The sequence below is a fragment of the Anser cygnoides genome, chromosome 24, assembly GCF_040182565.1.
Source record: "Anser cygnoides isolate HZ-2024a breed goose chromosome 24, Taihu_goose_T2T_genome, whole genome shotgun sequence".
Classification (NCBI taxonomy): Eukaryota; Metazoa; Chordata; class Aves; order Anseriformes; family Anatidae; genus Anser; species Anser cygnoides.
Window position 1 is genome coordinate 980461 of NC_089896.1, and position 11775 is coordinate 992235.

Below are 11775 nucleotides of genomic sequence, written 5' to 3' on the forward strand. Positions count from 1 at the left end.
CCATCACGGAGGGCAGGCCTCCTGGAGCGGCGAGGCCCCTGCCACACACAGGGCACCGAAGGCCTTACAACGCGCTGCACGGGAAGAACGTGCCAAAGCGGGGGATTGAATCTGCGTGCCCTAGGCTAACGTTTCTGCCACCGAGCCATCTGGGCTATAATTATTTGGTGTCAGTAGGACTCGCACAGCCCCAAGTCAGTCATCTGCCCCTAGGAGAGGGCTGGCTGGGCGACGGCAGCGGAAGCTGCCTTGAGCAATGTGCCAGCACGCCCAGCCCAGCCCTTGGGGTCGCCTCGAAGCAGACAAGAGAAGTTACCAGGTGTGTGTGCTCCGCAGTCCCCGACCCCGGGCGTGTTACGGCCACGTCCCGACGTCCTGCGGGCAGGGAGCCCCGCCTGGGAGCGGTGCAGAGCTGGGCGCACACCGACGCGCTCTGCGGCGCAGGCACAAGGGCCGAACTAAGTACAGAAAGTTTTGCAGCAATGTGGCTATTTTGATCTGCACTGAGCTGTGTGCCAAATCCAAAAGCTATTAATGAAAGCAGATGGCTTACAGAAGACCTTCAGATGGGATTCTGCCCATGACCATTACAAAGTCAGCCCTACAAAAGCATACAGCAGGATGCTTCAAGGTCTTTAAATAAGACTTTAAACAGGAGCACGTAAAAAAGAAGTGCAGCGTTTCCATATCACTGTCATCTGGCTGTAACACAGGCACACACTTCTCTCACAGGCTCCGGCAGGTCCTGTAGTGAATTGTGGCAGCTTTTCCAGAGGGCAGTTACACTCAGGATGCGGGTGGCAGCAGAAACGTGCCCCACCACGCACTCTCTTCATAAGCCTACGTTCATTACCTGGTATACATACTCTACAAAACCCTGATAATTAGCCTTATACTTATTCTATCCTTGGTCATATCTTACTTAAAAACTAAGCTCCTTGTGGGATGGGAGAAACAGGAAGAAAGGATCATGTGGATAAATGCATCCATGATTTGTAATACTGATTAATGAAATGAATGTACCTTAGCTCCATAGAGACAATATATGCCCATGCCCCTAGCAAGCAGAAACAGAAAGTTCTGACTTCCAGTTGTGTCTCTGCTGGAAGCGTCACCGCTGATTGTGCAATGATGCTGCAAGCTGGATGCGAAAATTCTTGGAAGAAGGTTTTGCATTAACTAATTCTCATAATGCAAGTTTGATAAAGTCTCAGCATAATATTCTCAGGAAACAGTAAGCAGGAAAAGGAAGCTTGAGGGGGAATTAAATTTAAAAAAGGATGATAATTAGGGGGGGACAACAGAAGTGGAAGTGAGGAGAGCCTTGGAAGGAGAGGGGAAGGAAATGACCCAATCCCCACATCAGCTTCCAACCTCCAAGTACTACGGCCCAGAGGAGGACGCTCCCCAGGGCCAGGTACACAGGGCCAGGTGTTTCCACCAAAACTGCAGAGAGGGAAACGGGAGCTCAGGGAGCAGACGAGAGCCAACTAGCCCTGATGGCAAGGGGCGAAACCACTGCTCTCTCTAGGGAGCTGAAGTACTGCAGGCGTGGGGGAAGACAATGCTTACATAAACCTAGCGCTGCCTTTTCCCGTCTTCTGCTTTACTTCTGTAACTGATCCTAATAGTTAAATTGAGTGCTTAGCAATAACCCTTGGGAAAATGCACAGGCTGAAAACCCGTACCCATAAGCATGGCTCGGCACCACAGCAGCCTCTCAGCACGCTGCCTGCGCCAGGTGCTCTCATCCCTCACCCGGCCCCAGGCAGCGGCGTTCCCCGGGGCTCAGAAATGCCCCGGGGTCTCCACGCCAAGCTGCAGAGCGAGATGCAGAGCCCAGCTCTTCCCCCTAACCCCTGCGGCCCTAATCCTTCTGTGCCAACGGGCAGCAAGACTGGACGAGCCCCAGCTGCTCAGCCCTGCCTGCAAAAGGCGAGAGAAAAACCCTCCCGCATCCTCATGGTGCGGAGCACCGCTGCACAAACCCGGGTGTGCTCCTGCAGAAGGGAGTCAGCGCAGGTCGGCCAGCCCTGGACGGACGGACGGACAGCGGACAGAGGGAGAGGCCGAGGCCGTGCCATCGCTCCCCCTGCCCAGCAGCGGGGCCGCGGAGCGCGGGGAGCTCGCAGAAACCCGCCGCGACCCCAGGCAGCGGCGCGCCAGGGCAGGAAGCGAGCCTCTTTGTTTTATTTCTCGCTCGTGTAGAGAGAGATTAATTAATCTATTTCATAGGAAAAGGAGAGGAAATTGCAGCAGTGCAACATGTCAAGAGAGACCAGAAGAGCCAGGCTCACTGAGGATGTGTATTAATTACTGCTTTCTATTTTTATCCTGTGTATAACTCCGGTCTCATCTGTGACTGAAGGAGCTAAAATCCCAGGAGTCAAAACTGTAAATCTACTGAAATAGGTGAAATATCCTCTACAAGCTGCAAAGTCTGGAAATAAAGGAATTCTAACAAATCCTCATCAAAACTTCCGTAAATTTTAATAAGAAAAGAAAGAGCAATCTAGCAGTACAGAGAAACGTTATCCCCAGAGAATTACTCCCAGAGAGGAAAATTCACTAGCCGGTTCCTGCAAGAACCCCTGAACAGATTGCTTTTGATTATGTAAAGAAAAAGTTGCTACATTCCTGAACGGCCAAGAGTTTGGAAAACAAAAAGTATATTGCAAGGCCTTCCACCGTCCTCTGCACAAGACACCGTTAAATCTCTGATTTTGGCAATAACATGTACATACGGGAGACGCCAATGTGAAAAAAAAATCATGACCACAAGCAACCAAAAGTCCATCCTGCAGCTACGAAAGTATGCTCAGAGGCTGCCAAACAGCTAATGAAAAAAACGCACTCTTACAGAGTGTATCTGCTAGACATTAAACTACCTGCTGGACATTTTGTACAGCTTATAGAGCCATAAAATATCACCGGGCATTTACAGATTTTCCAGCTGACAACAATATGAAATAACTGAACAGACCCAGACCGAGTCCTCTGGTGAGGCGCAGTGGATAGCAGTGAGCGTACACGGCCACATACACAAACAGAAATCGTGCCAGACACAAGATGAGAGCGAAGCTCAGAGTAATGGAAAGCGAGCCAAGACAACAAAGCCGTCCCTCAGCCTCGCTGCAATCCCCGAACAATAGCAGGACGGCCCAGCCGCACGCCGCAGGGGCTTGGGCGATGCCAGAGCAGAGCCCGTCCCCGCTGCACCGCCGAGCCGCGACCCCGGCATCGGCCGCCAGGCTCCTGCCGTGCTGGGGACACGCGGCACCGCGCAGTCAGCCCAAAACCCTGCCAGGGACCGCTGACCTGACGGCATGGCGCTCACCTCCGGGGCCATGCGACAAGGCAGCAGAACCGCTCACCTGCCGCGGCTCACTGCCCTTCGGAGAGGGAGACGGGCTGCAGGCGGGCAGCGAGGTGGGACCCACCCGGCTGGAGCTGGCACCTACCGGCCATCAGTCACCAACATCTTCTGGGTTGTGCCACGTCAACTGCACGCGACGTAACCTACAGAAGGCACCCTGCTAGAGGACAGAATGCCGAGTTACCTGCGCACAAGGATGGAAACACAGAGCAGGGCACCAAGAACCTGACGGACACTGTGAACTTTGTCCTCCAGGGAACAAGGTAGGAGCCAAGCATTGCGCTGTTTCCGAACTGGTAAGAACCACTAAAACTAAATTAACAACGACCCTAACGTTTGGTGGCAGAGAGCACGTGCTGCATCAGCTGCTCTACGGCAGTGCCGGGCAGTTCAGGGCCAGCTGCCGGCACAGAGCAGGCGGCCGCCCCTGCCACGGAAAGGCCACCGGCACCGAGCTCTCACCGCGGCCCCAGACCTGCAGAGCGAGCGTACGCATGCACGGACAGGCATTGCTGATCAGGCAGCAGCAAACTCGCTCTAGGTCCATGCAACAGTGAACAGTTTCCCCAAGGAATTCTGCAAAATGGAAAGTAAATTGGAGTTTTAATACACGAGACTGAATACTACAGCGCTGGCTCTTTCCAGGAGCTGGCAGATTGGAGGGCGAGGGCACCGTACAGGAGTTGCACGTGTTTGTGGCTTCTCCTTACAGGACTGCAGGAGCAGCCACACGTTCCCAGCACAAAAACAAAACCTGGGTAAACGCACAAGCCCCAGAGATAACTGATGGCAGAAAACACACGGCAAGGAAGCAGGATAACTGAGTTGCAGAAGTCTTACAGAACCACAGAATATTCCGAGCTGGAAGGGACCTGGGAGCCCAGCCCAGCCCAGCCAAGATTTGCAAGGCAGAAATCCTCATCCTGGGTGCCTCACCCCTTTTCCTCCCTTTCTGAATAAATCACAGCCTATTGCAATCGTAGACCTCTCCCTGAAATGCATCATAACGATTTTATCAACAAATGAAATGAAAAAGTTATGATAATGCCTTGAAGATATTGCAAACACCCATCTTAGCACGGGAAGCAATAGGAAATTAGCTGCAGATCATGAACTTCTATAGCAAATGCGTATTTCATAAAATGCTCTACCACAGGCAAAGGAGACAAAAGCCAGCCCTGCCTGTGACAGATAACAATGTTCTGCTCTTTCCTTCTCAGCAACAGTTTTATCAGCAGCATCTCTCTATCATGTCTTGAAGTAATGCAACTTTTAATGCCATGCTGTTGATTTTTACGAAATGTATTACTAACAAAAAACTATACGGTGTTCGAGATGTGCATTTTTCTATAGAAATAAGAGACAGCTGGGGAATTCATGATGCACAATTTCAATAAAACGTTTTTCACCTCAAGCACTGCTTTCCCACTGACGCCAGCACCGATGACGGTCTGCAAGCCATGGCCAACACAGCACGGGAGTCAGGACCAGGGCTCCCCGAGCGTCACACACGTGTGGTTAAACACAGAGCAGCACACAGAGCCAGCAGGCACTCGAACACTGATGCAGAAGGCAGAAAGGACCAAACCCTAGACATACGATCGCTGTTGAATTTAGAGAATCTTTCTTCCCTTTGGCAGCCTGGCAGGGAGAAGGTGAAATGTCAAAACAAAGAGGTTAAAACACAGCCTCGGCGGTCTGATACCAAGCAAGGCTTCTTAATCATTGAATAGTCGGGCACTGGAGTGGCTTGCTGAAGCAAGTCTGAATCACCGCTATTGAAAATCTTTAAGAACAGCTTAGAGAAACCTCTAGGAAACACTACGTGTGGGTAATCCTTCAAGGTCACTCCTAGAAACGCTGGAATAACCAGGACTGTTATGAGCGCGTACATTTGATCGCACAAGCAGTGCCGCATTTTGATGGACTGTAACGTCTTTTTTTAAAATTTGCCACAACGAGACAAAAAAAAAACACAACTCAGCATGTGAAGAGCGGCAGCCTCCGGGCTGCGGGAACATGAACTCGACTTATTTTTAGAAAGTGGAATTGGTGCAACTTCCTCCTCCGTCCACATCAGAGTTCAGCAGCTCTTCTGCCTGCTCGCTGTGCCTCCCCGTGCGTAGCGCTCCTCGGTGCCAAGCAGGGCCTCCTCCCGCCTCCCATGCACAGCGCGGGCAAGGCCGGAGGGCGGGCGGGCTGCTCGAGGGAGGGTCGGCAGAGCCCTGGCTGCACAGCGCCCGCTGCACAGCACCGGGAGCCGCAGCAGAGCCCGGCCTCCAGCCTAGGAGCAGCCCCATGCGTCCCTGTGCCCTGCTGCGCGCGTGCCTCCCGGCCGAGCCGCCCGTGTAGGCCGCTCGCTGGCCTCCCCTCGGCCTCCCTTCGGCCTCTCCCTCGGGCTGCGGGGCCGTGGGCAGGGCCGGTGCTGGCAGGCAGCCCGGGAGGCCCTGCGCCGCCACGGCTGCCAGCGGCCGGGAGGTAGCGGCCGGGGAACACGCGGCCCCCGCCTGCGGAGACGCAGCTGGACGCGCGTCCCGCTGCCTTGAACGCAGGGGTTAGCGCTGGGGGAGGAGGCAGAGGCTTATTTGGAGCAGGGGAGGAAAGGAGAGGCCCAGAAAGAGGGGATGAGGTGTGGCTGTTGCGCACGGAGAGGTCAGGAAGGACAAAAGCCGGCGCCCAGCTCGCACTTGCAGAGGCACCGCGGGACTCCCTCACGCAGGCAGCGCACAAGGCGGCCACGAGCCGCATCCGAAACGGCGCCGCTTACACCGTGCCCAGCGGTGGCGGGCTGGAGTGACGCCAGCGTTCGGACCTGCGCAGCACCCCACGGACGCGGCACGGGGAGAAACAGCACAAGCCTCCTGCTGCAGCTCCTGCGGGGACGCAGTCCTTGCTGGAAAGCAGCTGTTCTTCGTAGCAGGGCCTTTCCCCAGAGCCAAACGTCAGCGGCACACGGGGGGAAGCCGGAGGCGTTGCTCCACGTCCGCCCTCAGCCTGCCCGACCAAACTGCACAAAGCTCCCGCAACGCCTGGACCAACCTCGCTCCCTCGACGAGGAAGGGACCCGGCGCAGCCGCCGGCAGGGCCGAGGGAGGGGAGAAGCTGTCTTTTTCTCAATGGGCAAAAGCGGCATTTCCCAAATTTCCACTGGCATCTACTCCTACGGTTTCCGTTGTTAAAAACAAAACCAAGCCGCGGGGAGGTTTCTGGGCTGTTCGCGTTGTGTCAGCCTGCAGCACACAGCTGCAGCTGGGTAACTGGGAGCACATCAGATGGGGGAGGCATCTCCAGGAGGAGGTGGGCTTCTGGCTGGCTCTAATACCGCTTGATTTACAACACACACACACAAAAAAAAACTTCTGAGCGAGAAATGGAGCACGGTGTACGTATTTCAGAGGCGCAAGCACAGTGCCAGGGCAAACAACGAGCCCTGTGCTGAACTCTCACGCCAGCTCCCTCGCGCGGGCAATGGCCCTTTTGACTCAGCTCCAGGCTCCTCAGCACCACCGAGCAGCTTCCAGCCAGACAGGGGAGCCGCAAGGACAACTTCCCAGTCCCGATGAAGTCAGATCTCAGGAAGAAAAGATCCGGTGGGCTCATGTGCGGCACTGCAGGACATCACCCATCTGCGTGGCCTCCGGGATGAGGCTGCCATGCAAACAGCAGAGGCAGCAGAACAGGATGGTCATCTTTTCCTTCCATTCACGGCCAAATTCTTGAACTTTTGCTCAGGATGAGTCTGCATTAAACCGCAAGACTATGCAAAAGGAGGGCTGAGGCACAAATTCTGCTCAAATCCCTGTTACAGCCACAGGAACATTTGGTAGGTGTCTGAAGGAACCCTGCTGGCTGCAGTGCCATGTATCACGGCACCTAAATCTGCCAGAGGTCACCTGTCGGAAACCTTTGTAAAAAAGCTCAGCCCTATGCTGTTCTTTTACAGTAATTTAAGGCAGAGAGATCGCTGGGAATTAAAGTTTTCAGCACAAGCCAGGCAGCAGCGATGCCTCTGCTCTGAACTCTCCTTCAGCTTGGTGACACTTCAGCGGCTTGACGCTGCCAGCTCAGGCCACTAGACACGAACGAGTCTCCTTTGATCCACGAACAAGCCAAGCAAAAACTGGTGATAAAGAGACAGAGGACCTCACGTGCTTCCCGCTACTTTCACATTTGCATTATCACTTCAAACACTGAGCAAGAATTTAGGGAAGTCTTCACAGTGAGATATTTTTTAAGCTTGGAAAGAAAGGAGTTCTTTATGAATACATTAAAAAACACACAACACCTTGCCTTTAGAACTAGGTCCTGCCATCTTTGGGATAAAACATTGCTCACGTCCCACGGCTTGGGGTGCACACGCTGCACCGGGGTGTACAGCAGGGGCGAAGGAGGTTGTTCGGAGTTACAGCCTCATTGCACCCAGAGACTTCTTGTGGGGATGTTTTTTACCTTGAGACGTTTCTGACTTCCGTAGGAGATTAACAACCTTGCAAAAGAAGGTGGGAGCTACAGCTACTGCTCTGTCCTCAGCGCGTCTTGCTTCATATCCCACAGACCTCTCCTGGTCGTCTTACGGGGAAAGCTTTTAAACAGAAATGGGCAACTCAATGACTCAAAATCCGTTTGTCCCACTGCAAACTGAATTTCACTTTCAGTCAAGAAAAAAGAGAGACGGGGGGCTAGATGCAAGCATAATGGCTCTAAGGGAACCAAACACGCCAAGTTTTAACTCACACCAGCACTGAGCCCACGCTGCTAGCACGCTACTCCAGATTTTGCAAATAGGAGCTTGCAGAGCAAGCCAAGTCTTTTGCCACAATTCAACGTGCAAATATGCAAACGTCTGATCTGCCTTCCTTCTGCATGTAATGGTACTTGGACACACCTGAAACGCGATCGTTTGGGCCCACTCATTATTACTGCTCCACAGAAGCTCAGCTAATACAGTCCTGCTAAGCCCAGCCTGACCACGGCATCGTAAGAAAAGCACGGATCGACAGCGGAGTGCAGAGAAGGGCAGAGATCAGCAGAGCAGAAAACAAGCCCATATGGAAAGAGAACAGAAAGGGAGCTCAATCAGCTTAGGAAGAGAGAGCAAAGTCTCTGAATACTTCGAATATAGCTGCAGAGATGCTGGGAGTACAGCGTTCTCCATGTGCCCTGCTGATCATAAAAGCAGGAACAGGCTTAAAGTACAATACGGAGATTTATCTTAAACAGCATCAAAACCTCTCTAATGGCAAGGATGCTTGAGTGTTGCACCTGTACAGGATGTGCAACGGCCAGCAGGAGAAGCCTTAAAGGAAGAAACGTTAATCAGGAGGGGTTTTAGATGTGTACCTGATCTTACTCTGGGCTGGGAAACAACTACGTGATCCCCTGAGGTCCTCTCTGGGCACACCGTGCCCGAGGCTATGACACAAAGCGTTATGGATTCCTTTAAATTAAATATAAGGCAAGGACACAACCCCTGGAGCACTGACACCCTACTTTGAAATACAGCCAGTTGATGAATAATATCAGCATTTTATACCCTAACATCATCTTTCATTTAAAGACACCAAATGTGCTGCAAAATTCATCAAGTTTCCAGGCAAGTGACTCAGAGTTAAATATTGCTAAAATTTTATACACAGGAAAAACAAGGTAGAGGAGACGGACTGACCTGAACTGAGGCTCAAAACTTGCAGGGATGCCACTCACGTGCCTGCTCTAGATTCTACATTTACTTTCTTTTAATTAGCTAATCACCCGATCTATTTAATACCAAATGTTTGACTAAAAAGCGGATTATCAAGACACAGATTCGTCATTTCCTAAGATGCGAATGCTAAAACAGGAGCACCTTGGGTCAACGTCTGTCTCTAAAACAAAGTCACACTTCAACCATTACTAAAATAAAGGTTTGAAATAGCACAGCCGTGTGTATTTCCATCTCGCCCGCTGTAAAAGTCTCCCCCTGCTTCTGTCTGCATTTTCATACCATCTACTGGGCAGACCCTGAACTACCCGACCACGCAGCGCAGACCCCTCGCAGCAGCTCGTCCCCAGCGCCGCCTGCCCCGAGCTGGGCTCCGCTCCCTACAGCAGCGCCGAGTCACCAGCCGCTGCCGGTGACAGCTCTGAAGCGCAAGGGAGCTACGAAACTATCACCCTGTACGCCAAATACCTCCAGAAAGTGTGCTGGGACACCTCACCCTGGCCGGCTAAAGCCCGAGGGCAACATCTGAAAGGGAAGAGGCCGGCGGAGAGGAGGAGAGGAGGCAGCTGTCCCCCTGCCAGCGGCTCGGCACAGCCAGCCGCGCGCCGTTACTCCGGCAATCGAAGTGATCCGGGAGAGCGTCTTCCCCAATATTACTGGCTGCTGGAGAGGGGCTGCCACATGGCTGTTCTCAGCCACTCAGCGCACAGTGTTTACTATAAACAACAACAGTAAACAGAAATGGAGCCAAAAATCAAAGCTGGGTACCCTGGAGCTGGGTCTCCACGTTCCTATTTTATCCACGGAGATAATTAAGTTTAGTATAGAGCTGCTGAACCTGAAACGGCCAAGGCCAAAGCCAATGTTACTGAGCACATCCAAAACACAGGCCACGGACTTGGATTTATCATCTCTACCTTCAGTCACCGAGACTCCAAACTGCTGCCACGGTTTCACACAGGAGCTTCAAAGAGCGCGTGCACTGAACCTGAACAACGTGCGGCAGCAGCCAGCCTGACGCTGTGTTTATTTTTAAACACCTTAATATGCGTGAAAAGCTCAATTTTGCTCGACTCCCAGCTCCGCTCAAACCCTCGGTTCGGAGGGGCTACGGAGGAGAAGGAGATGTTCCCCCGGGGACAGTAACTGCGGGGTATCTCTGGCCAGCCCCTGGGACTGCCCTTCGCCCCTCGGCAGCAGCGTCCCAGGGGCAGGTTTGTGAGCGATGCCCGCTCCTGCTCCCAGCTCTGTCCTCGTCCCTCTCCGCACCACGGGCTCCCTGCTGTCCTCCAGGGCTCGCGGCCAGGGGCAGGCGGCACCGCGGGCTGGCAGCGGGAGCCTGCGGCACCTCCGGCAGCACGCTCCCGTGTCCCTGCTCCCTTTTCGTACACGGGGTGGCAACAGGCAGCGCACAGCACCAGGGAAGGCGAGGGGCTCGGGCAGCCTGCTGAAAGCACTCCCGGGCCTTTGGGGGACGACGCAAGGCATCGCAAAGCGCTGCGGGAAGAGCTCGGGACCCGAATCCCCCCTGCGCTTACGGGACCCCCTCGCCCAGCCCTGCCCAGAGCCAGCCCAGGGCGCAACAAAGCCCCGAGCTCCTGGGGCTGCTCCGCGGGCAGCCGGCCCCGGCGCGGAGCCCCCCGGGCCTGCCAAGGGCACCGCAGCCCCCGGCCCCCGCGGCCCGGGGCAGGAGCGGAGCGGGGCCGGCAGCGGGGCCGGCAGCGGGGCCGGGAACTGGGCCGGGAGCGGGGCCGGGGCCCCGGCGGGCACCAACAGGTGTCGGCGGGGCCGGGCGGGCAGGGCCGGGCCGGGCAGGGCCGGGCCGGGCAGGGCAGGGCAGGGCAGCCCGGGGCAGGCCGGGCCGGAGCGCTGCCAGGCCGGGCGCGGTGCGGGCCAGGCGGCGGCCGGGCCGCGCTGACAGCCGGGCTCCGCTCCGCGATGCTCCGCGCCCGGCCGGGCCGAGCCGGGCCGGGCCTGCCGGGCTGCCACCGCGGGCGGCGGCGGCGGCGGGGGGGCCGCGGTGCCTTCGCCCACCCCGCGCGGGCAGCGCCGTGCCCGGAGCCCCGCGGGCGGTGCCGGCCGGGCCGTGCCCAGCGCCGCGCCTCCCGGCCGGGCCGTGCCGGGCCGGGCCGAGCCGTGCCGCCCCCCCCCCCCCCCTCACCTGCGCGGCCGCCGAGCGCTGCTGCTCAGTCCCTCGCCGCCGCCATGTTTCCGATGCGCAGTGAAGGCGGGGAGCGGGGGAGGGAGCGCGGCGGCCGCCGGCCCGGCCCGGCCCAGCGCCGCCCCCTGCCGCCGGGACAGCGCCGCGCGGGGCCGCGGGGGGCCCAGCCCGGCCCGGCCCGCACGGGGAGGCGCCCCCCGGCAGCCCCCGGCCCCGCACAGCCTCCGCTGCCTGCCCCCGTGCCCCAGGCCCGCTGCGCGCAGGTGGCGGCCGGGCCCGGGGCCTGACCCCCGGCTCTCCCCCCGGCCCCCGGCGGACAGCCGCGGGTCGCTCCGCGGACACGCCGCGTGTGTGGGGGACTGCGGGGTCCCCGCGGGGGCCTCGCGTCCTAACCCAGCCGTGGGACGAGCGGGAGAGGTGACCCCGGGGACACGGCGATCTCCTTCGCCAGCTGGAGCCACGCTGTCGGCCAGCCTGCAGCTGCTTCGTGGCGGGGCTTGAGAGCGGTGTCCCACACATACCTCGCCCTTGGCCAGC

The 11775-nt window shown here is 56.5% G+C and overlaps 1 protein-coding gene across 13 annotated transcripts in view; it reads right to left on the reverse strand.

Moving 5' to 3' along the window:
- The window catches only part of SCMH1 (Scm polycomb group protein homolog 1), a 69852-nt gene extending 58487 nt beyond the window's left edge, over positions 1-11365 (reverse strand). For 9 of the 13 annotated variants that reach the window (XR_010826518.1, XR_010826519.1, XM_066982764.1 and 6 more), the window contains exon 1: positions 11239-11365. The gene's annotated coding sequence lies outside the window, so the exon portion shown is untranslated. The remainder of the gene's footprint in view (positions 1-11238) is intronic. The other 4 variants (XM_066982763.1, XM_066982762.1, XM_066982767.1 and 1 more) reach the window with 3 other exon arrangements.
- Positions 11366-11775: the final 410 nt, after the last annotated feature.